The 27743-nt window shown below is 45.3% G+C and overlaps 1 protein-coding gene across 1 annotated transcript in view; it reads left to right on the top strand.

Annotated features, from left to right (window-relative positions):
* CD226 (CD226 molecule) overlaps positions 1-27743 on the top strand; it is a 92258-nt gene that overhangs the window by 11802 nt on the left and 52713 nt on the right. The gene's annotated exons all lie outside the window — the stretch shown is intronic.

The following is a 27743-nucleotide window of genomic DNA, read 5'->3' as shown; positions in this document are numbered from 1 at the left end:
GCCACTTCCCTGCATCCCAGACCCCAATCCCCACTAACAGAACTTTTGGTTTCCAGTCAATACGTCTGACCGAACTCTGCCAGGCCGGGACAAGAATTATTAATCCTGCTATACTTAGGCCTTTATCCTGCAGTGGGACTATTCATGTGTATACTGATCGCAAGTCAGTGACCTCGGTTCTTTAAAAATTCGTGCTCAGGTGGGAAAACGATCCAGAAGTGAGAGGGTGATGTGAGTGCTCGCTCTTGCATCAATAGGTACAGCCTCAATAGAATCAACATAGCTCAGTAGTTTCCACTCAGCTTTTTAAATTTGTAGTTTGCATAGGGCCATAATACCTCTACCTGATAACATCAGAGCATAAGACTGTAGCAAGGCTAGTATGGGTCTGTAGCAAACTTTTGTAGACCCTGCGGTCTGGCTGTTGTGCACCTGCAAAATACATTGTTTTGTACAAAACTCCACAGAAGTGCAGAATATTGCCCTATCTATGCTACTATACAAAATATCTTTGAAGGGCCTGGCTCAGTTATATCACAAATTAACACTTGAAATTATATGCTCCATAAAAATTGGAAGATTAGAAATAAAATTGCTTTAAGGCCTCTTTCATCAAATTCTTAATATGCTCAGAAATGTTTGCTTGTATTGTACTACTTGAAAAATCTAGTGACACAAAATTATCAATATCCTGTTTGTTCAATGTTTTACAGTTGAAATGACAAATCCCACTGCTTTGTCACAAATTATCACTCATGACTGGTGGACTACTGTACGTGGGCTGTTATAAGTGGAGCAATCTGCAACCTTCTCTGCAAAAGCCAAATTAATATGCAAGAACAAGCAGAGTTGTTCACTATCAAGTCATTGCAGCATGAAACAACTAAGACCAGTGTTCTTGGCCTTTAGTTTAAGACTGCTCGTAACTCTGATCTAAAATAGTTTATTTTGTATAGTCCCATTTCTCCGCTTATTTGTGTGGGTCTTTCCAAGAAGATGATAAAGAAAAAAATACTTTTTTAAACTAGGTAAACATTTTTGTATTATCACAAAGACAGGTAATATGTATAGTATGAGATTACTCTGAACTCATTTTTTTTTGTTTTGTTTTTTTTGAAATCTTTATTTCTAATGGCAGAAATCCTGCAAACTGTGTGAATGAAAAATAAGACACTGCATGTTTTTCATCCTTTAGACTGCTATATTGTTCCTAGATTGTATTTTATCATGAAGGATCATAAAGCATATGGCATGTCCTTGCAATTGGTACACTGAGTACTATGCATCCATGACAACAAGTTTAACAGCAAGTGTTTGAGGGCTGTTACATTAGTGATGTAAATGGAAAGATTTCCTTTGAAGTCATGAGCATTGGACCAGAACAAAATATCATTGTATAGATGACCATAACAATGGGAAGTGCATAGGGAATTAAAGGGAAAATGTAATTGTCCAGCACACAGGTCCCTATGATCTGCACCTGGGAGGTGTATCACAGCAGCAGAGAAGCCCCTAACTCTAAGCTGGGGGCATTGGCTCAACAATGTCTAGACCAGAAAAATGGCACATACTGAATTGCCAATCCGGTTCCTTGAATTTTCCTTCACTATCTGCAGACAAATACTAATTGCACCAGTTCTTGCTTAAATGCTTAGAGTTGAGATCACAACCTGAAGTAGAAATAGTATGGCTGTAATAGTAAATAGTGTTTTTTGTGGTAAATATCTGAGATTCAAATTCATATTACTGGTACTGAAAGGAACTTGGAAAAGAAACTATTTAGGGTTACAGTTTGGATTAATTTTTTTCTTATCTTTTGCATGCTTGCTAATGACCTGCTGTATTTCATTGCTGCATTCTGGAGACTTTTTAATAGAACCCATCACTATAAATAATACTGTCTGGCTCATGACAGTGGTGTCATCCTGAGGACAGATGGATGTGCTTGCTGTATTAAACGGTTTCTCAAAATGACCCACAATCATCATGACTGAAAAAAAGAACCCCTTTCTGAGTAAGACATTAGTTATTTCTTTATTACAGATTAATTTGCTGTAACTTGTCTGCAACTTCCCACACTTTCTAGAAGTGCATTTAAAAGAAAAGTTTTAGGCATCATCTACACACACATTTTGTATTTGTGTAACAATTTTTTTCTAATACGATTTTATACTTGAGCAAGCCTTGGTACAGATGTAGTTATACTAATATAAAGATGCCTTATATGAGTATAACTTACTCCCTTTCCCATATGGGAATGAGTCAGAACAGAGTGCCTTCATGCCAATATAAATGTTATATTATGTTTTACTGCTTTAACTACTTTGGCATAAAGTGGTACAACTTTTCCTAGGTCCTTAGTCCTTTGTTTTCTTTATTGAGAATAAAGGGAATAGAAGTGTCTTGTTCACTTTTCTCCTGCTTAAATGTCCTCATTCCATCATCCTGCAAAGTTATGAAAATGGTTCATTTCTGGGTTAAGCCAGAAACTTGTTTTCTTCCGATTTCTAAAGAAACATACCAATCTGATTTAGAGTGACGGTTAATGGAACCAAGGTAAAGTGAAAAATTGCAAAGGCTAGAATGTTTAGTAGAGCTACAGCAAGGTTCACCAATGAATCACTCTGTGTAAAATGTACCTATCTGTAAAATTGGGCTAACTACCTACCTCACTTTGGCATTATGAAACTTAATTTGTTTGTGCTTTGAAATCCTTGCATAAAATGTTTCTACACGCAGAGTATTTTGTTTTATCATGTGGTCAACAAATTTTACTGCTGCTACTCTGCAAGAAGGTATTTTCTCAGTAGTTCATTCACCAAAAAGAAGAAAATGTATACTTGGGAGACACTGGAGATAAAGCACAAAATGTAAGTAAAGTACGATCAATGTAAACAGGAATTTTAATTGGGACTGATTTAGACACATCAGTGCAAAACACTTGATGATTTTTTTTTCTCCAAACACAGAAGGGACTGATGTGAACATGAAACTTAGTGTCAGTGTGTCATGCCTCCAAATTAGTTCTCACATTGCTAAAATCATGCACACAACATCCCATTGGTGGTATTTAAAATGTTTGAGAAGATGAGGTTTATACAAAAAATAGGTATCTGGCAGGATATCTGTATCTATGGCCAACATAAGTCAGGGGATCTCAATGTTTTTCTTGTTGAGGCCCCCCCACTTAAACTCTGGGACTGGGTAGGACCGGGGGTAGGGAGGGAACTGGGGCCTTTGAGCACTCTTGGGCACAGGTATAGTTTGACTTTTTGGGGGACTGTTTTCTCCCACTCCAGTTTGAGCCTTCATAGATACTGTACAATAAGGTAAGTACCTTGTATTGTGGATTAATTTTCCTTTTTTCTGTCCCAGGACTTCCTCAAGCAGCTGGCTACCATCTTAAAACTTCAAGTGGAGGAACTTGAGGAGCTGGAGGTTACACTTTTCAGGGACTGGATCTATCAGCCAGGGCCAGGGTGGCTTTACCCCTCCACAATGGGGTTGCCAAGATCATCAAGGCCTTGTTGCAAATGCCCTGCTCCATTCTCCCTATAGCTAAAAGGGCAGAATGAAAATATTTTGTTCTGGTGAAGGGACATGAGTATTTGTACTCCTACTCAATTCCTAACTCCCTGGTTTTGGAAGCTAACCACTGGGAGTGGTAATGCCAGCCTAGGGTGACTCCAAAAATAAAGATTTAAAGAGCTTCGACTTATTCAGGAGAAAGCTTTATTGGTCTTCCAGCTTAATGCTTCAGGTGATGAATCACCAGGCCTTTATAGCCTGCCACATGTTAATTTAATGGGATATCACCAAGTCTGGGTCCTCTCTTGGAGGACACAAAGGAGTTTAGGGCATTGGAAGTAGGGGCAATGGCTATAAGGGCTGCATTAAAGGCCATGTGTCATGGCGGTTCAGTCCATGGCGTTGGCCATTTCCATACAGATTGGATTGTGGCTGTTTCTCTCAGGAATCTTGCCTGAGGTGCAGAAGTCCCTACAGAATCTCCCCTTCGATGGAGTGGCTCTGTTTTGCAGAACAGAAACTCCACAGACTAAAGCACACCTGCACAACCCTCCGCACCCTTGGCCTCTATGTTCTGGGACTGGCTCAGAAGAAGTTCTGATCTTAAACCCTATTGGTTCAGCCTTCCCTGCCTCAACGGGATTTGGGGCAGAGTAAATATAAGGAGTTTAGAAAGACACTATCCAAGTCTTGCTCCTCCATGTAGCCTGACTCCTGTCTGAAGTCTGCCTCAAGACGATGTACCTCTTACACCACCAGATCCTGCCCGGTGACCTTTTCACACAACCTGTGCCCTTCTGGCTTTGGCACTCTATCGCTACTGACTACTGGGTCATAAGCGTGATGGAACAAATGACTAGGGAGGAGCTTAAATGTATAGTTCGAGAATGCCGGGGGGTTATCAGGAAGGCGAAAGCGCAAATGGAGTTGCGACTGGCTAAGGATGTGAAGGATAACAAGAAAGGTTTCTACAGGCATGTCAACAAGAAGAAGGTGATCAGAGAGGGTGTGCAGTCCCTAATGGATGAAGGAGGTAACCTAGTGACAGAGGATGTGGGGAAAGCTGAAGTACTCAATGCTTTCTTTGCCTCTGTATTCACGGACAAGGTCGGCTCCTGGACTTCTGTGCTAAGCGACGCAAGATGGGAAGAAGATGGACAGCCCTTGGTGGGTAAAGAACAGGTTAGGAACTATTTAGAAAAACTAAACGTACACAAATCCATGGGTCCAGACTTAATGCACCCAAGGGTACTGAAGGAGTTGGCAAATGTCATTGAGGAGCCTTTGGCCATTATCTTTGAAAAGTCGTGGAGATCGGGCGAAATCCCGGATGATTGGAAAAAGGCAAATGTAGTGCCCATTTTCAAAAAAGGGAAGAAGGACGATCCAGGGAACTATAGGCCGGTCAGTCTTACCTCGGTTCCTGGAAAAATCATGGAAGGGATCATAAAGGAATCCATTTTGAGACACTTGAATGAGAGGAAAGTGATCAGGAATAGTCAGCATGGATTCACAAAGGGCAAGTCGTGCTTGACCAATCTGATTAGCTTCTATGATGAGGTAACTGGCTCAGTGGACATGGGAAAGTCAGTGGATGTTATATACCTTGACTTTAGCAAGGCTTTTGATACGGTCTCCCACAATATTCTTGCCAGCAAGTTAAGGGAATGCGGATTGGATAAATGGACGGTAAGATGGATAGAAAGATGGCTAGAAGGCCGGGCCCAGCGGGTAGTGATCAACGGTTCGATGTCAGGATGGAGGTCGGTTTCTAGTGGAGTGCCCCAAGGTTCGGTTCTAGGACTGGTTTTGTTCAATATCTTTATTAATGACCTGGATGAGGGGATAGATTGCACCCTCAGCAAGTTTGCAGATGACACTAAGCTAGGGGGAGAGGTAGATACGCTTAAGGGCAGAGATAGGGTCCAGAGTGACTTAGACAAATTGGAGGATTGGGCCACTAGAAATCTCATGAGATTCAACAAAGACAAGTGTAGAGTCCTGCACTTGGGACGGAAGAATCCCAAGCATAGTTACAGGCTGGGGACCAACCAGTTAAGTAGTAGTTCTGCAGAAAAGGACCTGGGGGTTACAGTGGATGAGAAGCTAGATATGAGTGAACAGTGTGCCCTTGTAGCCAAGAAGGCTAATGGCATATTAGGATGCATTAAGAGGAGCATTGCCAGCAGATCCAGAGATGTCATTATTCCCCTTTATTCGGCTTTGGTGAGGCCACATCTGGAGTATTGTGTCCAGTTCTGGGCCCCCCACTACAAAAAGGATGCGGACGCATTGGAGAGGGTCCAGCGGAGGGCAACCAAAATGATTAGGGGTCTGGAGCATATGACCTACGAGGAGAGGCTGAGGGACTTGGGTCTGTTTAGTCTGCAGAAGCGAAGAGTGAGGGGGGACTTGATAGCAGCCTTCAACTTCCTGAAGGGAGGTTCCAAAGAGGATGGAGAGAGGCTGTTCTCAGTAGTGACAGATGGCAGAACAAGGAGCAATGGTCTCAAGTTGTGGTGGGAGAGGTCCAGATTGGATATTAGGAAAAACTATTTTACTAGGAGGGTAGTGAAGCATTGGAATGGGTTACCTAGGGAAGTAGTGGAGTCTCCATCCCTAGAGGTGTTTAAGTCTCGGCTTGACAAAGCCCTGGCCGGGTTGATTTAGATGGGATTGGTCCTGCCTAGAGCGGAGGGCTGGACTTGACGACCTTCTGAGGTCTCTTCCAGTTCTGATTCTATGATAAGGGGATGGTTGGATGAAATAACATGATCTTGGTAACTAATTGACCATTCATTTCCAGTTGGAAATAGGTCAATGGAGGGATGATAGGAGTTGCTATAGGGAACTTTCTGGGTGTCTGGCTGGTGAGTCTTGCCCACATGCTCAGGGTTTAGCTGATCGCCATATTTGGGGTCAGGAAGGAATTTTCCTCCAGGGTAGATTGGCAGAGGCCCTGGAGGTTTTTCGCCTTCCTCTGTAGCATTGGGCACAGATCACAGCTGAAGGACTCTCTGCATGTTGGGGCCTTCAAAGTATTGGAAGGCTTCACTATCTGAGACATAGGTGAGAGGATTATTCTAAGAGGGGTGGGCGAGATTCTGTGGCCTGCACGGTGCAGGGGGTCAGACTAGATGATCATAATGGTCCCTTCTGACCTTAAAGTCTATGAGTCTATGAGACTCTATGAGTCTCTATCTTCCAGCTGTCCTTTATTCCTCCATGCCCTTCTTGGTCGTCTTCTCACAACATACTCTTTAAGCAATAAAGTGAGAGATTATTCAAACAGGAGGCAATGGACAAGATTCCACAGGGCTATTGGAACCAAGGGTTTTATTCCCACTACTTTTTCACCTCAAGGCTAAGGAGGGGGCGGCTTTGGCCCATTCTGGACCTGTGACGATTGAACCGTTACCTGATGAAGCTCACGTTCTGTATGGTCTCTCTGGCCTCTATTACTCCCTTTCTGGATTTAGGAGACTGGTACATCACCCTCAGTCTTAAGGATGCTTACTTTCACATTGCCACTTTCGAAGGTCACTGAGGTTTCCTGTGCTTCATGGTGGATGCAAACCACTACCGATTTGCAGTCCTCCCATTTGGCCTTGCCAAGGAGTCTCAGGTTTTTACCAAATGTATGTCAGTGGTGGCTGCCCATCTCAGATCCTTACCTGGACAATTGGCTGGTCAAAGAGGATTCCTACTTGAATGTCCGCATGCAGATGGATCTTCTGCTCCACCTATGTCTTGTCCTGTTGATAAATGCAGAAAAGGCACAGTTAGTGTCAATACAACTCAGAGTTTATAGGTGCAGTGCTGGGCTTGACACTGACCCAGGTCTTCCTCCTTCCAGACAGGTTTCATGACCTCATAGACTTCATGAACTGCCTGCACACTTTGCTGACCACTGCGGCCAGGGTATGTCTTCAGTTATTCAGGCACGTGGTGGCATCCACTTACATAGTTAAATAATCCAGGCTACGTATGCGTCCCCTCCAGCTATGGCTGGTATTGGTCTATACCCTCTCCAGACACCTCGGGATAGGGTGATAATGGTACTGGCTTCAGGACTTGATTCTCTCACCTAGTGGATGGTCTCGGCAACATTTTGGCAGGAGCACTGTTCCGAGCCCCTCCCCACTTTCTTGAGCTGGTATTGGACACCTCAGATCTGGGCTGGGGCATCCATCTGGGTGATGTCCAGACCCAGGATACGTGGATCATGCAGGAATCCCCCCTCCATATAAACATCAAGGAGCTGTGAGTGGCTTGCAGGGATGTCTTCCTCCCTCACCTGGCAGGCAAAGTGGTAAGGGAGTTCACAGACAACATGCCCTCCACATAACATGTTTTATGACAACTGCTGGGGGACCCCTGGTTGGGTGTGCTGTCCCAGGCGGTGATCCATCACTGGTACTTTTGCATCCTACATGGCTTTCATCTGGTGGCCTGTCACCTCGTGCACACAGGAAACCTGAACAAAGGAGTTTTCCTCTCACCATGAGCTCTTCTCTCCCTGCTTTATCTACAAATTGCTGCCATGCTCTTCCAGAAGTGAGGCGCTCTCCAGGTAGACCTCTTTGCCACAGCACCCTCGATGAAGTGTCACCGCTTCTGCTCCAGGTGCCAACTGGATGAGGGGTCCCTGGGAGATGCCTTCCTCATCCAGTGGCCCTGTTATATGTGGTTCCTCTGATCCCTCTCATCCCCAGGGTCCTGGGCAAGGCTAAGCAGGACAGATCCAGAGTCCTTCTCATCATGCCAGCATTGGTATGCCTCTTTGCTAAGCCTCATGGTGTGCCTCCTACCCCCGTGCCCTCTGCTGCTCTGCCCAGACCTCCTCTCTCAGGATCATGGCTGCCTTCTTCCCCTGGACCTACTGTCACTTCACCTTGCAACATGGCTGACAGCAGAGGAGCACTCCTGTGCGGATGCAGTTCAGCAAGTTGACTAGGCAGATGTAAGTGGATTCAGCAGTGTGGCCTTGCTCCTGCTGAGACTCACATCCAGACTGTTTGATTATCTTCTCCACTTGTAGGAGGAAGGTTTAGCTCTGTCACTTGGCAGTGATCCCGGCTTTTCACTGGGCAATCCAAGGCCAGTCTGTATTTTCCCACGACATGATGGTTAGGTTTCTCCTAGGCCACAAGAGTCTCTTCCTGCATTTATGGCCACCTGTTCTTCAATGTGACCTTACTCTGGTCCTCTCTAAGCTTACTGGGCCACACTTCAAACCAATGACCACATGTTTCTTTCTACACCTCTCCTGGAAGGTGCTTTTCTCATGGCTGTTACACCAGCTAGTGGTGTCTTCTAGTTGCAGACCTTGGTCTTGGGACCCCCATATGTGGTGTTCTTTAAAGACAAAGTACAGCTGTGACCCCACCCTTCTTTGCTACCTAAGGTAGTCTCCACCTTCAGTAAGGTTCAGGATATCTGCTTCATGATCACTGAGGAGTGGTAGCTGAAAGCCCTGGATGTTTGCACATTCTACATTGACAGAACAAAGCAGTTTCAAAACTCTCTAGAGCTCTTTGTCACCTTCGTTGAGCAGATGAAAGGGCTTTCAGTATCCATACAGCGACTTTTTATTGGATAACCTCCTGCCAACTGATAGGATTTCCAAGTGCAGGAGCTCAGCTGCCCCCATTAGTCATGGCTCATTCGAGGAGAGCGCAAACATCCTTGGTGGCCTTCCTAGCCAATGTTCCTATCCTGGATATTTGTAAGGCTGCAACATGGTTGTCAGTGCATGCCTTTGTGTATGACAATGCCCTCCTGCAACAAGCCCGAGAAAATGCTACCTTCGAAAGAGTGGTGTTGCAGTCAGCAGACCAGTGAACTCCTCCCTCTTTCAGAAATACTGTTTTTAGACACCTACGTTGGATGGACATGAGAAATCATTTGAAGAAGAAAAGGCAGTTTCTGTAACTGGTGTTTTTCAAGACGTGTTGTTGCTCATGTCCATTCAACATCCTGCCCTCTTTCCCCACTGTTGGAGTTGTTTGGCAAGAAGGAAATGAGGGTGATTATTTCTTTGTCTCTCTCTCTCTCTCTCTTTAACTTTCCATTGATCTTTGGGAAGTATGATAAAGGAGCAGTCAAGACAGCCTCCATTTTTATTTTAAGCTAATATACATAAGGTTATCTTAAGTTTCTTTTCATAATTATTATTCTTCCTGTTTCACAACCATAAAAAATAAAACAAGCTGTGCCCAACTTCACAGTTAATTACATTATGGATGTCGTGCTTTTACTACATTCCTGGTTAAGATTATTCCACCAACTACTAAATCTTGTGGTTAGGAAATTTATCCTACTAATTTTTTCCCTTTGTTCAGCCACAATCCATTAATCATAGTCCTTCTCAGCCAATAAAATGAGCTTTCTGAATCTCAACATTTCAATGACATCTGTGCATACATTGCTTTGTATCCTTCTGTCACCAGAAATCTGTAATTTCCTGACACATTTGGGTACCCAAGTGATGCTGGGAATTATCATTTGCAGTTAATGTTGCCTAGCATCAGAAATGTAAAAATAAAATGTGTTATCTGTCTTTCTAAGAGTTATCACTAATGGCCTTTTTTCTAGCATGAGCATATGGTTTAAGAAAATCTCACAACACTCAGCTGATTTGACACCACTTTATTAAACTGATTTTTGTTCCCCATGGCTTGTTGAAATGCTAGAGAACTCCTGTGCAGTGGATCATTAAGTTGTCAGTATTGTAACTACAGTGTATTAATTCCATCTGTTGCTATGAACTGAGTTTATAGAAAGCCTTGGATACATAATTCTCTTGCCAATAATGTATGTTCCTAAGGCAAATGGGAAACTGTACAGTAAGTGTGTTCATTTCAAAAGGTACTATTTTATAGTGTTGCCTAAAAGAAATTATTGTGATTAAATCTATAGGACTAATTTGAAGATGTACAATGCTCTCAAGAGTCACTTTCTCTCCTTTCCGGTTATAGGCAAGGTCAGATTGGATTCCATTTCCTCCCCTTTGAGTCATCCTTGCCACCATGTCTCTAAAATATGATTGTATTCAATTTGTAACTTTCTCCCCCTCTGTGTTTAGAGTAATAGATGGTATTAACATATTCTTTCCTTTTGAGGTTAATGAATACACGCTAAAGATTTCTATCCATTATGTTAGTGAGTCAGACATGTTTACGAAATTAATCCAATATTATTTTAGGATTTATTGATTCAGTTGAATTACATGGTGGACAGGGAAAAAAACAAATTAAATTAAAGTATCTTTAGCCTGCTGCAGCAGTGAGACATCCTGCTTGGAGAGACTGTGAAATGGTAAACAGCAGGAGAAGTGATTTCCCTGGTGAGGGGGTTCATATGACACAAGAAACCTATCATTTATAAGGGAACAGGTGTATCTCTTGGTTTTTAATTGATCCATTGTTTCTACTTCAATAAGCCTGGCTTCTTTGTGAAAATTCAGGTAAGTCCAGGGAAAATGAAAAATGATTTTTTCCTTTGCTTGATTTATCATTTTTACTTAAGCCTTGACAAATTTAAGACTTGTTTATTTGTAATGAATATTACTGTCCCTTTTCAAACCATATGGCTAGTCAAATTTGGGGGCTCCTGAGATATTCCAGCTGGAAGTAAAAGGAGACAGAATCTAATAATTTTGTTTAATTACAAGAAATGTACGAAGTACTGCCTCTCTGAACATAGTGCTGGGGGTTTTTTTTAGCTTTGAATCCCCAAGCTTCTTCACCCAACTGAACTAGAGGTTTCTCACTAGCCTTTTGTAAGGTTATAGTATGCTCACCAGTTACAGCTTAGCTTAGCTTTTTTGCCTCAGTTCCTCTCTGTTCTTGATTGCTATGTGTTTTCACTCCTTCCCCTCCCTCCTCCCCACCCCACACACGTGGCCACAATACCCAGTGGAATTTCTCTACCCCAGTAATTCCCAATCTTTTTTTTTATACTGCAGACCGGCAAACTCATTCTAAAACTTTTGGTGGACTGGTATAGAGACATTTGCATATTCATTATGGTAATTAATTTTAAGCAGCCATGTGGTGTTTTACGTTGCATCTGTATGCACACACTAAGGGAACCAGGGGGAAGGAGGAAGGGAAAAGGGAAGAAGGGAGCGAGGAGGGTGAGCGAAAGAGGGGACCTCGCCGGGGAGAGGCTGGGCTGAAAGCAGTGGGGTGCTGACTCCGTCCTGGAGGGCTTCTCCCGCCTTGTCCCCTCTACCCCACCTCAGCCATGTAGGTAGTGGTGACCCCTGCTCCACCCTGGCTGCCGCCTCATGGGGTCCCTGAGCCAGTCCCCAGGGCTCAGCACGGCTGGGTGGCAGAGGTCCCTGTGTGTGCTGGGAGGAGCTGGAGGAAGGCTCCCACTGAGTGGGGAGGAAGTTGCCTGGCCATGCCACCATGGGCAGGAGGAAAATGGGCTCGTGGGATGGCTGGTTCCTCTGCCTCACCTCCTGCATGAGAAATGGGCTGGGAGACTGGCCTGGGGATGCCTGGGAGTTTCTCCTCTGTCACAGCTGCCCTCCATGCAGCATTGGGTCCAGCCACCTGAACAGCCACCCTCCACGTAGCCCAGTCAGCCTGGTTGCTAGAGATGGAACTGGAGCCACAATAAGGCTGCCCCAGTAGGGACAGCCTCACTGTGGTCCAGGCTCCAGCCACAGTACTCCGGGGCAGCCACCTGCCGCGCTACTCACCCGCCACACCACTCACTGTGCTGCTGTGCAGAGAAGTAGGCGGACAGATTTTTTTTGCATGTATGCAGGCGCACACCTCTTACAAGAAACTATGCTCTCCAGCAGCCAGAGTTCAATTAGCAACTGGGGGCATGGCCTGGCAGTGTATTTCAGCTCAGCAAACAGTGATTCGCAGCTTGCCACAGGTCCCACATTAGTTGGGAACCGCTACTCTACCCTTCATGGTGCTGGTCTCGGATAAGGCTATCTTAGGCTTTGTTTTAATTGTGACCCCGTAACTGTCTCCCATAGCTATCTAAAATGAATGGCATAGAATCACAGAAGGACTGGAAGAGGCCTCGGTAGGTCCTCGAGTCCACTCCTATGCATTCAGGACAAGGCTACATAATAAATAAACCATTCCTGATGGGGTTTTGTCTACTACAACCTGTTCTAGGGAGGTTCCATCATTTAAAGTTTTAAAAAATATTTGTTCCAGTGCTTCACTGTCTGGCAGTTGAGAAATTTTTCCTCACATTCAACCTAAGCCTTCATTGCAGGAATTTAAACCCAATGCTGCTGCTTCTATTCTCAGAGATTAACAAGAACAAATGTTCACCCTCCTCTTCGTAATAAGTCTTCAAATACATAAAAGCTTATTTCCCCACTATTATTTCTTCTCTAGAAGGTTAAAACCCAGTTTTTTAACCTTCCCTTGTAGGTCATATTTTCTAGACCTTTCATCATTTTTGTTGCTTTCCCCTGGACTTCTCCCATTTATCCACTTCTTTCCTGAAATGTGGTGTTCAAAACTGGGCACATTAGTTCACCTGAAGATTTATCAGTGCAGGGAAGAGTGGAAGAGTTACTTCTCACGTGTTGCTTAAAACATTTCCGCTAATATAGCCCAGAAGGATGGGGTTTTCTTTTGCACTAGTGATACATTGATGACTCACATTTATCTGTGAGCCACCCTAACCACCACATTTCTTCCGTCCTTGCAGATCCTGCAGCATTCTCTGTCATTTCTCATGGATGTACAGTAATACAATACTTCACCCTTCCATAGCATTATAGATGTTTACTTAAATTATTTTCACGACTTGCTTCAAAACAGCTCAGTGCATTAGGTATTGTCTGTACTTTGCAGGTTGGGAAATTGATGCACTTGAAGATTAAGTGACGTGCTCAAAGTCACACCGCAGAAGTATTTGAGAGCCAAGAATAGAGTTTCTAATATGTTTGTGTACTGTAAGACCCTACTTCCTCCTTTTAAAAAAAATCTACTAAGTGCATTTATTGTTGGAGTGATGGTCTTGCGATAAGAAACTATGGTTTCTTTGGGGGAAAGTTTCATAATTTCTCCATATCAACAAAGAAAGATCTAGACAAAATGCCAGGTAATCTCTGCAGTTCATGAACAGAAATTTATTTTTCTTTTTAGCCTATTATATTAGAATGAAAGTAGAGGACCAGTTCATTAAATGAGATTGATAGGTGTCAACAAAATACAGAGTTTTCAGGTTTTATCAGAATTGCTTCCCCAGATTCTGCAGAAGTTGAGTATTTTACTTATTCGTCTGCCCCTAACTAATAAGTGTAGCTCTTTCAGACAATTGATGGCTGCTCTTCTACTCCCTGGTTGTTTTTCTTGCACCCACTGTTGGCTTATTTTCTCCAGGTGTTTCTCTAGGGAGTCAGGATGCCAGCATTGGGAAGATGGAAGAGAGGACAGACACTAGAAACTGGGAAGATGGTGGCCGCCCAGTATGTGACTACCAGCTTAACTACAGGACTGCCAGCTCTCAGTAATAGTGGCCTTAGCCCCCAATTCTGCAAAAAGCTCTGATAAGAGGAAAGTTATGGGTGTGTTGGAGAGAGTGAAAGTAGACACTTGAAGCATGGAGCTGAAAGAGTCATTGCTTCATTTAAAACTATTCCTATTTGATTCCGCCAAAAACTACTTTTGTTTTATGACTAAAATTGGGAGTATGAACTCTGCCAGAGACCCCATCACTCTTCAGGCTATGGAGAATATCTGGCTTTGATTTTTTTTTTTTTTTTTTTTTTTTTTTTGTATAATGCTTACCACTGAGTTTAATCTATGGGCACATAGCAGCTATTTTTTACACTATTTTCCTTTAGGACAACTACGTATTCTTTGTACATTATCTGACACTTGATGCCTTCTGTTCTCAGAGAACAAATAAGTAACACTTACAATGTCAGTTCTTCCAAAGGAATAGACCCTGTTTCCCCCAGGTACAATTTATGTATTAGAAGGACATAGAATCTTCTAATGAACGGAAAAATAGCAGACAATTAGGTATGGGACTCATGTCCTCAGTTCACTTTTATATTTTATTTTAGATACTCTGTTACCCAGCAACTGCAATATGTACCTTGCAATTCAGCATTTTGTTATGCAAATGCTTAAAAATGTATATCTCTTAAAAGCATGTGAATAGAAAACTCCTATGGAATGTATTAAAATATCCTTTCTGAAGCATTTGTAACCCAAACTATCCATTTTACAGGAATTGATACAATTCTGAAGGTTTTAAAATAAACTTCTTTGTTTTCCTGAGGGTCAAGAAACTGGACAGAATTCACTAGCAGAGTGTAAAGATTGAAAGTGTGTTTTTAGCATCTGGACTGCAATATATTTTAAATATTAGGCGAAAAAAAGGCTCCTAGGGCAATCTGTTTACAGCATGTTTTGGAAATACAGTTAAAGTGCCTAGCGTAAAAGATAGAAGCCTCTTTCTCATTTAACTGATGTGGAACTTGAAGGTAAATAATTTATATTGAAATCTCTCAGTCCTATCCCCACTTGTCTATAAAATTCTTCTTTAATGGTTGATGTGCTCCTGCTTGTTTACAATTAATTTGTGACTAATTCAACTAATCTACTCATCTTTGTTTTTCACAGTACATGTTATAAAAGTTAAATATTTGAGTGAGCAAAATTTCTTTGCCATCATACTCACTTACATAAAAGCAAATATGTTCTGTCCTAACTTTCCTCTGTGTTAGTGACAGTATTAATATAGATCAGCTGTTAATGGTATACTAGAATAGAAATTTTTACAATAGACATACTGTTTTCCCATAAGGTCTCAGTCTTTATAGGTTTTGGTGGTGTCACTCAATAGTGCAATATCATAAATCCTAGATCTTCTAGGCATTTGTCATCTACCCATGTGATGCTAGTGTTTGTGTTGTCAGTACTTCATTGTGGCAACTCCAAGCAGCAGCCCTGTTTTCACCATTGTCCATGTTGAACCAATTTATTGCTATTGCTCACTCTTACAGTGCCCTCTGCATCTCTGTGCATAGCCATAGCTGGAATTCCATAAGCCTGAATAACATTCCACAATGTATGTCTATGTAGGCTATAAAATGCATTTTACAAATAAATGTGAGGAATAGAGATCACTCAAGAGAAACCTTAAAAATGCCCCTCAGCTCAATCTAAGAACATAAGAATAGCCATACAGGGTCAGACAAATCATCCATTTAGCACCAGTGTCTGGTCTTCTAACTGAAATGCCAGATACTTCAGAGAGAATTAATACATTAAGTTTTCAAGTGATTCATTTCCCCCAGCCTCCTTGACCACTCCCAGCTTCTGAAATTCAGAGCCTGGAGCCACCAGTAGCATGGGCTTACAACTCTGGCCATCTTTTCTAATAGTCGTTTATGGACATATCCTTCAGGGACTTACCTAATTCTTTTTTCAACCTATATTTTTGACTCTCAACTTCTCTTGGCAACTAGTTCCACATGTTGAATGCGTGTTGTGTGAAGCACTACTTCCCTATGTTTATTTTTAAACCTTCTGCCTATTAATCTCAATACCATGAAGCAAACAAAAGCAGAAGCAAATAAGAAAGAGGGACGAAAGTGACAGGTTTCTATTCTGCTTACTAACATTGGCATGAAAAAGGATATAATAATCATAATGGCGGGAACTTGGACCCTTCAGAATTGTTTGCAGGGGATTCTGGAGAAGCTGACTCATGCTTCTGCTCCTCATCCCATATGAGCTCCTGACATGCTAGCTTATTTTCCTCCCTTAAGCTGCCACACCACTTCCCCATTCTATTCTACCAAATCCTCTGCTATCAAGGTATTGAACTGCTTCTTTCCTGCTTTCTTCTCCTGGTGTCTCCATGGCTCCTGGGCCCTCCTATGGGAAGTATTAAAAGTAGGATGATCTCCTCCCCCCCCTTTCCTTAATGCTGCTGTCAAAGTGGCCCTATGCAGTAGCCTGGGGGCCTCCCAGTAGCTCTGCTGGATTTGTAAGAGATCTAGCTGCAGCTGATGCACTTGCTCAGAAACCCTAATATAAATCCCATGCACCAATTTGCTTTCAAGAATGTAAATAAAAACACAACCTATGTCAAGACATACCAAATTCGCAGTCCATTTTGGTCAGTTTCATGGTGTGGCTGGGCATCTGCCTCTACACTGGTTCTACAAGGGCTAAGACTGGTCTAGGGAAGCTGAGTGGTAGCTGGCACAGGTGGGGTTGCAGATGGTTAGGGCACATCTGACCCTGATAAAAGGGCAACCATGGACTAGAGAAGGGAAGCTACTGCAAGAAGCCTGAGTGGGGAAGGCTGGCTTTCTACAGGGCTGCACAGCTAGCAATAGGAACAGCCTTGCTACATCTGGCAGTCTCAAGACCCTGGGAGGAGAGTGTGTGGGGCAGGAGCCAAAGCTGTGAGGCTGTGAGGGAAGCAACCCAGGGAAGCAGGAGATGTTAGGGTTGGAGGAGCAGCAGTGAGAGGCTGCCGCTTAAGGGTCCCTGAGTTAGAGGCCCGGATAGCTTATGGAGCTGGACAAACCTTTCCTTCCTCCCCTCCCCACCTCATCTTTACTGCTCTTGCACTTGTCAGTGATGAAGGTGGCCAAGATAGCCAGCAGTCTGACACTGGGTGGGAGGCTGAACTGAGGTGGGGTTAGGGTTAGGGTTAGGATTGCAGTGGGCCTCCGATTGAGTGACAAGACAGTGGGTTGCTGCTCCCCCAGGAGAGAGGAGGCAATAGAGTTGGGGCTCAGCCTGAGGGTTGTGTCACAAGGTGGATTCTGTGGCTCAAAAATTATGCAGGTCTGGGCAGGGAGTGATCTAGAAGTGATGTGGAAAGATACCACTAGCAGAGAGTGGAACTGCCCTAAAATAATCTTGTGCTTTCCCTGCAACTCTTTTGGGTCAGGACCCCAATTTAAAAAAGATCTGGTTTTCCTTGTGAAATCTGTATATATAGTAGCACTCAGAAAACCAGATTTCACGGGGGGAGATCAGCTTTCATGGTCGAGGGTGCATTTTTCATGGCTGTGAATCTGGAGTGGCCCTACCTCTACAATAAGCCTGCTGTAAAATATCTCAGAGATGGCAAAAGAGAGCTAGATCAATTTTTTTTTCCAGTGAGGACTGTAGCTTCCTAATGGCTAGTCCTCAGAGATGCAAAAGGATTTGGTACTAGTAATGTCAGATAGAGTTGCAATACACTGACTGACTCCTTACCCAGTCCCCTCACTCCGAGCAGGAGGGAAAGATCTAGCCAGTGGAGTAGATTATTGCACTGTTCAACATCCAGTCACTAGAGAGCTCCATAAGTACAGCAAATATGCATAATGTCCTGAGATCAATGATAGAAGTCAGGAAGGAGCCAGAAGCTGCGTGTGAGTAGGAGCAGAAGGCTGGTGACGACAGCTAGAGAGCTAGCTGGGGAAGGAAGTGTGGGTAGCAGGAACACTGATAGCTGAGCAAGAAAGCATCATGTTGCCAGCAAAGGTCCAGTAGTAGCTGCATCAGGAGGATACAATGCATTGGTTTCTAAGCAGGGGACCACCTACGTGTGGTGCCAGGAAGTCAGCGAATGGGCTCTAACAAGACCATACACAAAAGAACTGAGTGGGCAAAAAAGTGACGGCTATGTTGCATCCAACAGATGGGTAGGGTGGAAGGGAGTATCCCTGGTCCTAAACTGAGACCCGCTAGGGTACAGTTACTTTTATACCCCTTTAATAGATTGCCCTCTGTACTTTTGGGTTGATTAAAAATCCTTGTACCTTGGTATCTGCACTTTTTATTTCCTGGCCGTTCTAGTGTCGTAATCCTGTTAGTCGAAGAGTGTATGTTTATATGTGTTAATAGGTTTGGTGTTCAGCAATCACTCAGTGTTATGAAAGCTTGCTAAAGTTTTGTTTTTTATTGTCAGTTTCCAACTAGCTGTGCATAATAAGAGCTTCACCACACCCTGCCCAGATTCTTGAGGGGAAGTGGAGCCCTTAAAATGCAGTCTCCAAAACCACAACAGGAACTTCTTGCCCAAAGACTACAGCCTGCGAAGAGCGTAGTACTTGCAGCAGCTACAGGGCTTGCCTTCTCAGCACGTTATACAAATCCTATTCCTAGATATCTGGTGAATCAGAGCACTCAAGGGAAAATCCTGCTGTGAGTTGGTTAAAAAAGTTCCCCATTAGCACAAGTGTGAGAGGATTGAGCTTTGAAAACTTAGATGTCCAATATTGTAATCCCTGCTCTCCCTCGGTGAGTTATATAGCAATTATGCCTGGCATCTGCTGCCATATATTATTCCATCCAAAATAATTAAGCATTGTATAGGGTTATATATTAGTAACTTTCAATTCTCTTTTAATGACAGATGGAGAGACACGAGTATGGAATTTAGTTCACCAAAACAGTAATTTATATATAAAGAGATGAGTGAAAATTTACTATCTCTGAAGGGAGTTTATCATTTGTGAGGTTTCTTGAGTAGTCTAACTCAATTCCAGTTAAGGATAACAGATGTATAGGAAACTTCACTAGGAATAATAAAAGCACAAGTTATCAGCACAAGTTTATATTTATCTTTGTCTATCCATACCAATTCCTGCAGATCTGTAAAATGCCATAGTCAACTGACATTTTATAAATAATAATCTTCAATCCTAGTGAGCCACTCCCCAGTGTATAGATATTAGAGGTCATTTGCAGATTTTTCTTGCTCCAGTAAGTACATATGGAGTGTTTTGGTGGAAGTTTTCTGAGGTTGTAATTTCTTAAATAACAGATTATTTGGTCCTAGTTGATCACTTCATGGCTCCAGTCTTATGCTGGTGTAATGCCACTGAAATCAGTGGCTCTATACTGATGCAAAATGGGAGTAATGCAGTGGTGAATAGGCTCCTTACTTTCCTTTTCACATTAGGTTTCTCCAGATATATAAAGCACTTGACACATTATATAAATAACCATAACCTAGCACCTCTCATTGTCAGCGGCTACACCTCCTAATAGCTGGACAATGAGTCTTGCCAACTGAGTGCAACCACAGCATAATATGCGCATCCATTTCTCAGTGCCCTTCATTTTCCCACAAGATAGCATGAGGTATAAGAGTTCCACTCCCCATTCCCTTTTGCCCGTTCAGTCTCTCCTCTGTAGGCTATGACCATTCATGTTAACACTTCAATCATGCAGATTTTCCCACCATGTTTCATTTACACCAACTAGGTCAAATTTAGGCTAAGATATGAGTAATTCCAATTCCTTTTATTTATTACCCAGACTACTAGCATAGCATTTAGGCTATTAAAGAATTTATTCTTTGTATATTCCTTGGGGTCTTGATTAACTTTTTTCTCAACATCTTGATTTTGTTTTAAGTTTTCTTTTGTTCTTCCCTTTCCTCCTCCTCTTTTGTTCTTTAATGTGCTCCAGACTAGTCTAGCTAGCTTAACCCCTTGCCCTATGGGAGATGGAGCAATGTTCCATACAACTAAAATCCTCTATCTGATATCACATAGCTAGCCAGCATTTCACTTCCAGAATCATCTGCTTTCTGCCTTCTTTCATCCTCAAGATAGGAAAGATTTCTAAGAAGACATTTTTCTCCTTCAGCATCCTTCTGAATTCCTTGAAGTTGAATATAATTTGTGAAGCTGTGCCATTAGTGCCAATAGATGCCATCAGCAGCAGATTCATGCTCACCAGCTTTAGAAACCTATCCAGTCTTGCAGTCAAATCTCATGCCTTGGATCTAGGAAAACAACACATCATCTTGTTGTCCACCTGTCCCTTCCAGAATGTTCCCTATATTTTTCTGAGTATCAGATCCCCAACACTGATAGTTTGTCTTCCTTGGATGGTTGGAGATCTCTTCATGGGCATCTTTGATTATCATGCAGATTGGGCTGTTCAGTCATCCACAATATGTCCCATATACCTCTCTGTTCTATTCGACCAGGTGAATCTTCAGAGGTAGATTCAGCTTCTACAGCTTCCACCCTGAGAATGTGATAAAATTCTTAGTGGGGTTCTTCTCTCTGCTGGTCACAGCCTGCCTATCCTACATCTGTCTCCAGACATGTAGAAAGACACCAGGACCTATTGACTCTTATAGTTATGGACTACCAACCTCTTCTTGAGTTTCCATTCTCTCTGGTTCCTTGGTAGCCAGTTTCTTTTTTGAATCTGAAGTTTTGAAGCTTCCTGAATCTGGTTGTCCAAGAAGCTCGCAACTTCTCTGATGCGCCATGGTATCTTTTCTTCTCCTTTCAGACCTCAGATCTTTTTTTCCACCAGTTACCAGTTTGTACTTTATACAGAGGAAATCCCTTGTGGCTTCCAGCGTGAACACTGCACAGCTAGTGTTCATCACAACCACCTGTCTATTGCTGGACATCATGGTATTACATGTAGAACTGTAATAGAACCAAAGCTCCTGTTTGCTATTTCTGTTCACTTGGTCATGAATTTATGACTCACTCTTGACTCCAATCTTCATTAACAGGAAGCAAATAGCTACTCAACAAGTTCATCTCCTGCCATACGTAGGATCCGCAGCTATGCTGTCTTGAAACTATGATTTGCTAATATGGTCAAGATTTTGTGTACTCTATACCAAGCTGGTTCCAAATTAGATTTTAACCTAAGAAGGAGAAATTAGTACTGCCAATAGAACAAGTCCAAGCCCAGATCTCCTTTTCTATTTAAGGTCTTATATCACACCCCTTACTCTGGTATCTTAATGTGAGATGGCCTCTTGCTTGCCTGTAGCCCATAGGATTACAATCCCTATGCAAGGAACCAAATGGATCTTTCAAATAATGAGCTTTCCCCTTTCTCTGTTCTTCCAAGTATTGTTGAATGTGAAACAAGTGTGATTCAAAACCTACCTATAGATCAGCTCTGGAACAGTCACAGGTCCACTAATGTTTGAAGGTAGTCTGTGACATTGCTTTCCAGTTTAAATTACTGTAGAATGAAACCATGCAACAATGGAAATTCAGTTCTTTGAGTGGTTGCTTATGTCCATTCCTTCTAGGTGTGTGCGCACGCCCCGTGCACAAGTTCCAGAAGCTTTTTGCCCTTAGCAGTACCCGTTGGGCTAGCAGGGGAGCCTCCTGGAGTGGTGCCGGTATATCCTAGCATATAACCCCCTGCTGGCCCTCCACCCCCTCAGTTCCTTCTTTCTGCCTGTGATGGTTGCTGGAACGATCTGCTTGCCTTTGCAAGTGTGCTCTTAGCTTTCTTATGTAAATAGTTTCTCCTTAGGAGTAGTTAGCAGTTGATTGTTAGTAAAAAAGTGATTAGATAGCGTTGATAGTAGTTTCCTGCTTCGAGGACGCGCTGGGGCCCCAGGGCTTCAAATCCTTTCAACAGTGCTCCAAACCTATGCTCTGCAGAGATCCATACAAAGATTGTTTGAAGTGCCTCGGTGAGGGCCATTTAACTAATGCCTGCAAGATCTGCAGGTCCTTGAAGCCGGGTACTCACAGGGAGAGAGACTCCAGGCTTAAGCTCCTGTTAATTGGGTCAGCACTCCAACCCCTGGTGCCAGAGCCAGCACCCTCGGAAAGGAGCACACCAGCGTCGACTAGAGAGACAGAGGGGGCTCCAAGGCACACGGCACCTTCCCAGCACCAAGGCAACGATTTCAATTGCTGGTGCCGTCGACTAGTAAATGGGCACAAAGTGAAAGGTTGCCATGAAAGCAGGATCAGAGCGCCTGCCCCCAGGAGTCAGTGCTTCAAGGGAGGAGCCCGGTAAAATCGGGAGCCCAAGGGGGCCAGGACCTGTCCCTGGAGGAGGTCCAGAGGCCATCCACGCCAGAGATATTCTCTGCGGCCCGGGAGCTGATAGAGCTCACGGCCTCCACGGGCCCAGCACCGTGTAGCACGGAGGAGCACGTGGGCTGAGAGACCCACGTGCCTAAGCTAGCCCCGGCACCACAGCTGGCACCACTCAGGCAAGAGCTGGGCTTGGCACCACCGTCTCTGGTGAAGGAGGCACCATGGAGGAGGGTGCCTCTTCCCGCAGAGTGGGCACCGCTTCCAGCGGCACCGCGCTCTCTGGCACTGGAGTTCCATGCCATGCCGCCCCCACCGGTACCACCTGTACCCCATAAAGGCAAACTGGCTGCCATGGCTCACCATACGGCACAGGGGGAACAAGAGTCTTCTGCACCACCGTGGTCGGTGTCAGAATACTCTTCGGAGTCCGATGCAGAGTCTCTGGTCTCGTCAGCCTCCTCTTGATGGTGGGCTGCATCTAGGGTCTCTCGCTTGTCCTGTATGTTGACGCACTGCGCCAGGTCGGGTCACCGGTCCTCGTCTCGGCACCGCTTGGGGCATCGCAGCCCACCTATGGTCCAGATATGGCCCCCTCAGTGGCAGCCACCTATGCAGTGGCCCTTCGGGACACCGTGGGCCTATCAGCAGGTGCAAGGCCCTGACCCATCAAGACCAGGATCTGTAGCAACCTCAGTGCACTCTAGCCGTAGGTCTGACCCCTCAGCCACCCTGCTTACCAGGGACCCGGGCTCGGAGAGTAGAGCCAGCCCCCCGGGGTCAAGAGGTGAATCGGCTGAATCACCCGTCAGCCCCTTCCAGAAGGCCCTGAGCAGAGCCCTGGCCCCAGGACTGAGCCTGCCACCACTGTTATGGTTCAACCCCACCTCCTGCAGTCTTCGTCCTCGTCACCGGACGAGGCCTTAGCAGATCCATCTTCGGGCATGACTATGATGGACATGCAAGCCCATCAGGACCTCCTCAGGTGCCTTGCGCAGAACTTGGGGATATAGGCAGAGGAGGTTAAGGAGGAGGAGGACCCGATGGTGGACATTCTTACGGCTGACACCCTGGCTAAGATCGCTCTCTCTCTGAATAAAACGGTGGCAAAGATAACCAAGACCTTATGGCAGACACTGGCCTCCATTCCCCCAACACAAAAAGGGGTTAGGGGAGGTATTTCTTGCCCCAGTCCAGGCCCAAGCATCTCTTTGCGTGTCCATCACCAGGTTCAGCAGTGGTTCAGGCGGCTTGCCAGAGGGAAAGACAGGGGCAGTGGGGTCCTACTCTGAAGAGTAAGGAGCCAAAGAAGTTGGATCTGCTGGGGCGGGGTGGGCCTACAACTATGGATTGCAAACCAGCAAGCGATGCTCAGCCGTTATGCATACAATTCTTGGGTGGCAGTGGACAAATACAAGGACCAGCTGCCCCAAGCTTCCCAGCAGGAGTTTGCCGCCTTTATGGAGGAAGGAAGAACAGTTGCGCGAACAGCGCTGCAGGCCGCCCTGGATGCAGCGGAATCGGCAGCTTGGGCCATGGCCACAGGCATTGTTATGCGTAGGTGCTCGTGGCTCCAGATCTCTGGCATACTGCAGGAGGTCCAGGTGACATTGCAGGACCTCCTCTTCGAGGGCTCCGGGTTGTTCTCGGAGCAAACAGACGACAAGCTACACACCCTTAAAGACTCCAGGGCCACTCTAAAATCACTGGGCATCTATACCCTGGCTCCACAGTGGTGTCCACTCAACCAGAGGCCACAGAGAGGCTATCAGCAAGGGCCATGGTTTGATAATAGGAGATCTAGGGCTCCCACAGCCAGGGGGAATAGGAGGAGATTGCGGGGTCCCCCTGACCAAAACCTCAGACCCTCCAATAAGTCCAGGGGCCTAGGATTGGCTTTTGAAGGTGCGCCCAAGGACGGAGTTCCAGTCGCTCCCATAGATTGACTCTTCTGCCAGAGGCTTATCCCCCTTTTACTGGCCCTGGTGTACTATCACCACAGACCATTGGGTACTGGACACGGTACAGAGGGGATACTCTATCCCATTCCTTTCTTCTCCGCCCTCCCATCCCTCTTCCCTGTCCCTCTTCAGGGACTCCTCTCATGAGATCCTGCTCAGGCAGGAGATCTCCATGCTACTTTCTCTAGGGGTGGTAGAGGAGGTCCCCCTGTCTCTCCAGGGAAGTGGCTTTTATTCCCACTGCTTCCTGGTCCCATAATCCAAGGTGGGGGGGGGGTCTCCACCCAATCCTAGACCTAAGGGGGCTCAACACCATCTTAAGAAAGTCAAAATTCAGGATGGTGATGCTAACCTCCATCATCCCCTCCCTCAATCTAAGAGACTGGTGTGCCGCCCTTGATTTGAAGGATGCATACTTCCAACTCTCCATTGTTCCCCACCACAGGAAATACCTTCAGTTTATGGTGGGAGAGGACCATTACCAGTTTGCGGTGCAGCCGTTTGGCCTCTCCACAGTGCCCAAGGTGTTCACCAAGTGCATGGTGGTAGTGGCGGCATTCCTTTGAAGGAAGGGGCTGCACGTTTACCCTTACATAGATGACTGGTTGATCAGGGGCCAGTCGAAGGACCAACTTTTGTCCGACATCGACCTAGTCAGGGAAACGTTCTTAGGGTTGGGGCTCATACTGAACAAAGAGAAGTCCGTCCTTACTCCGACGCAAGTGATAAAGTTTGGGGGGGCACGTTTGGATGCAACGTGTGGCAGGGCATCCCTCCCATGTCCACGGTTCCTATCCCTGTGTGGGGTGACATCATTCGCGACCTCCAGGCTGCCCCCATGAACACAATGCGGAACTGCATGAGGCTTTTGGGTCACAAAGTGGCATGCATGTATGTGGTGCGGTATGCCAGGTTCCACCTCAGGCCTCTCCAGAACTGGCTGGCGATGGTGTATAGGCCAGCCCGTGACCATATCGACCTGGTGGTGACAGTTCCTCCAGTGATCCTATCGACCCTGAACTGGAGGCTGAGGGACTCCGAAGTATGCAAAGGGGTCCTGTACCACCACCCGTCTCCCACGGTCCAGCTGGTGACTGATGCGTCCGACACAGGATGGGGTGCCCATCTGGCGAATCTTCATACACAACGTATGTGGTCGGGGGCAGAAAGGAACCTGTACATCAATGTCAGGGAGTTGAGGGTGGTTTGGCTGGCTTGTCGAACATTTATGCCCCAGCTACAGAGGTAGTTTGTGTCCGTTCTCCCGGACAACACGATGGTGATGTACTACATAGCTGTCAAGGTGGTGTTCATTCCTCTCCCCTGTGCCAGGAGCCACTATCCCTCTGGGATCTGTGCATTGTGCAGGGGGTTCATTTGCAGGCCACTTACCTGCCGGGGTCATGCAACACTCTGGCGGATCGGCTCACTCGGACCTTTTTGGCTCACGAATGGTTGCTCAAGGGGAAGGTGGTAGACCCCCTCTTCTGCAGGTGGCACACTCCCCTAGTAGATCTGTTCGCGAATCTTACCAACAGAAAGTGCCCCACGTTCTTTTCTTACAGGGGTCAAAGCAGGGGGTCTATGGGAGATGCCCTCGTGGGAACATGGCCAGTGGGCCTGCCATACGCCTTCCTCCCTTCCCCGATCCACAATGTGTGCTCATGAGGGTCAGGAAAGGTGGGGTCACGCTCATTCTCATAGGCCCAGACCGTCCCTGACAACATTGGTACACGACTCTGGTGTCACTGTTGATCGTTGATCCTGTCCCCCTGCCGATGGTCCCGGCTAATGCAGGAGCTTGACCAGGGTCGGCTGTGCCACCCGAACCTCCAATCCCTCCACCTCAAGGCTTGGCTGATCAGTGGCAACTCCTTTGCTCAGACCCAGTGAGGAAGGTACTCATGGAAAGTAGGAAACCCTCCATTAGATCCTTCTACCTAGCCAAATGGAAGAGGTTTTCTATTTGGATCAGTCAGAAAGGGGTGTCCCAGAAAGGGCCCCTATTCCCCTTATTTTGGACTACCGTCTCAACCTCTGGGGCTAGGGGCTGTCCACCTCATCAATTAGGGTACACCTGGTGGCCATTACAGCCTTCCACCAGGCGGAGGGCAGGAGGTTGCTCTTTGCGCAGGATATGGTGAAACGCTTCCTCAAGGGATTGGACAGGTTTCCCCCCACATGCATCGACCAGTGCCGCAGTGGGATTTGAACCTGTTGCTGCGGGGGCTCATGCGCCCACTGTTCAAGCCATTGGATACATGTTCTCTCTCCCACCTCTCATGGAAGGTAGTGTTTCTGGTGGCCATTACCTCAGCCAGGAGGGTTTCTAAGCTGCGGGCCCTCTCCTCAGAGCCTCCGTACACAGTGATTTCAAGTGACAAGGTGACAATGCACCCTCACCTGGCTTTCCTCCCTAAGGTAGTTTCCCTGTTCCACACGTCCCAGGAGATTTTCCTGCTAGTGTTCTATCCAAAGCTGCATGCGGATAAGAAAGAGAGGGCACTCCACTCACTGGATGTTAGGAGGGCTCTCGCCTTTTATTTAGACAGGAGTAGTCGTTTCGCAAGTCCACTCAGTTGTTTGTCTTCATAGCAGACAGGATAGAGGGTTCCCCAGGATCAGCTCAGTGTCTTTTGTCATGGATTACACCATGTATCAAGACCTGTTACGATCTTAGATGGAGGGTATTCCCTCCTATCATGGCCCACTCGACTAGGGCCCAGGCCTCCTCCTCAGCCTTCCTAGCCCAGGTGCTGGTCGTGGACATATGCAAGGCAGCCACCTAGTCCTCAGTCCACACCTTCACCAAGCATTATGCCATCACGCAACCAGCTAGTCAGGACACAGCGGTAGGTTAGGCAGTGCTGCAGTCTGTTTCGCTCTAGGTTCCGACCCCATCTCCTTAGGGGTTTGCTTGGAATCACCTAGATGGAATGGACATAAGCAAACACTCGAAGAAGAAAAGATGGTTACTTACCTTGTAACTGTTGTTCTTTGAGATGTGTTGCTTATGTCCAATCCGATCCCGCCCACCTCCACCTTCATTGGAATCTCTGGCAAGAAGGAACTGAGGCGGTGGAGGGCCAGCAGGGGGTTATATGCTAGGACATACCGGCGCCATTCCAGGGGACATAAGCAACACATCTCAAAAAACAACAGTTACGAGATAAGTAACCGTCTTTTTTATTTGGCTACAGTAGGAATTTTATTAGCCTTCATAGATGAAAATTAAGGATCCCTATATTAATGGCTCTCAACCAGGGTCCATGAACCCCTTAAGGTATACAGAGGTCTTCTAAGGGGTATATAAGCTCATTTATGTATTTCTCTAGTTTCACAACAGACTACATAAAAAGCACTAGTGAAGTCAGCACAAACTAAAATTTCATACAGATGATTTGTTTATACAGCTCTATAGTCTATACACAGACATACATATACCATGTTTATATTCTATTTTATTTATTTTT

Source organism: Pelodiscus sinensis, chromosome 2, assembly GCF_052426305.1.
Source record: "Pelodiscus sinensis isolate ZL-2025 chromosome 2, ASM5242630v1, whole genome shotgun sequence".
Classification (NCBI taxonomy): Eukaryota; Metazoa; Chordata; order Testudines; family Trionychidae; genus Pelodiscus; species Pelodiscus sinensis.
The sequence above is the reverse complement of the archived record's forward strand: the minus strand, read 5'-3'. Positions and strand labels throughout refer to the sequence as shown.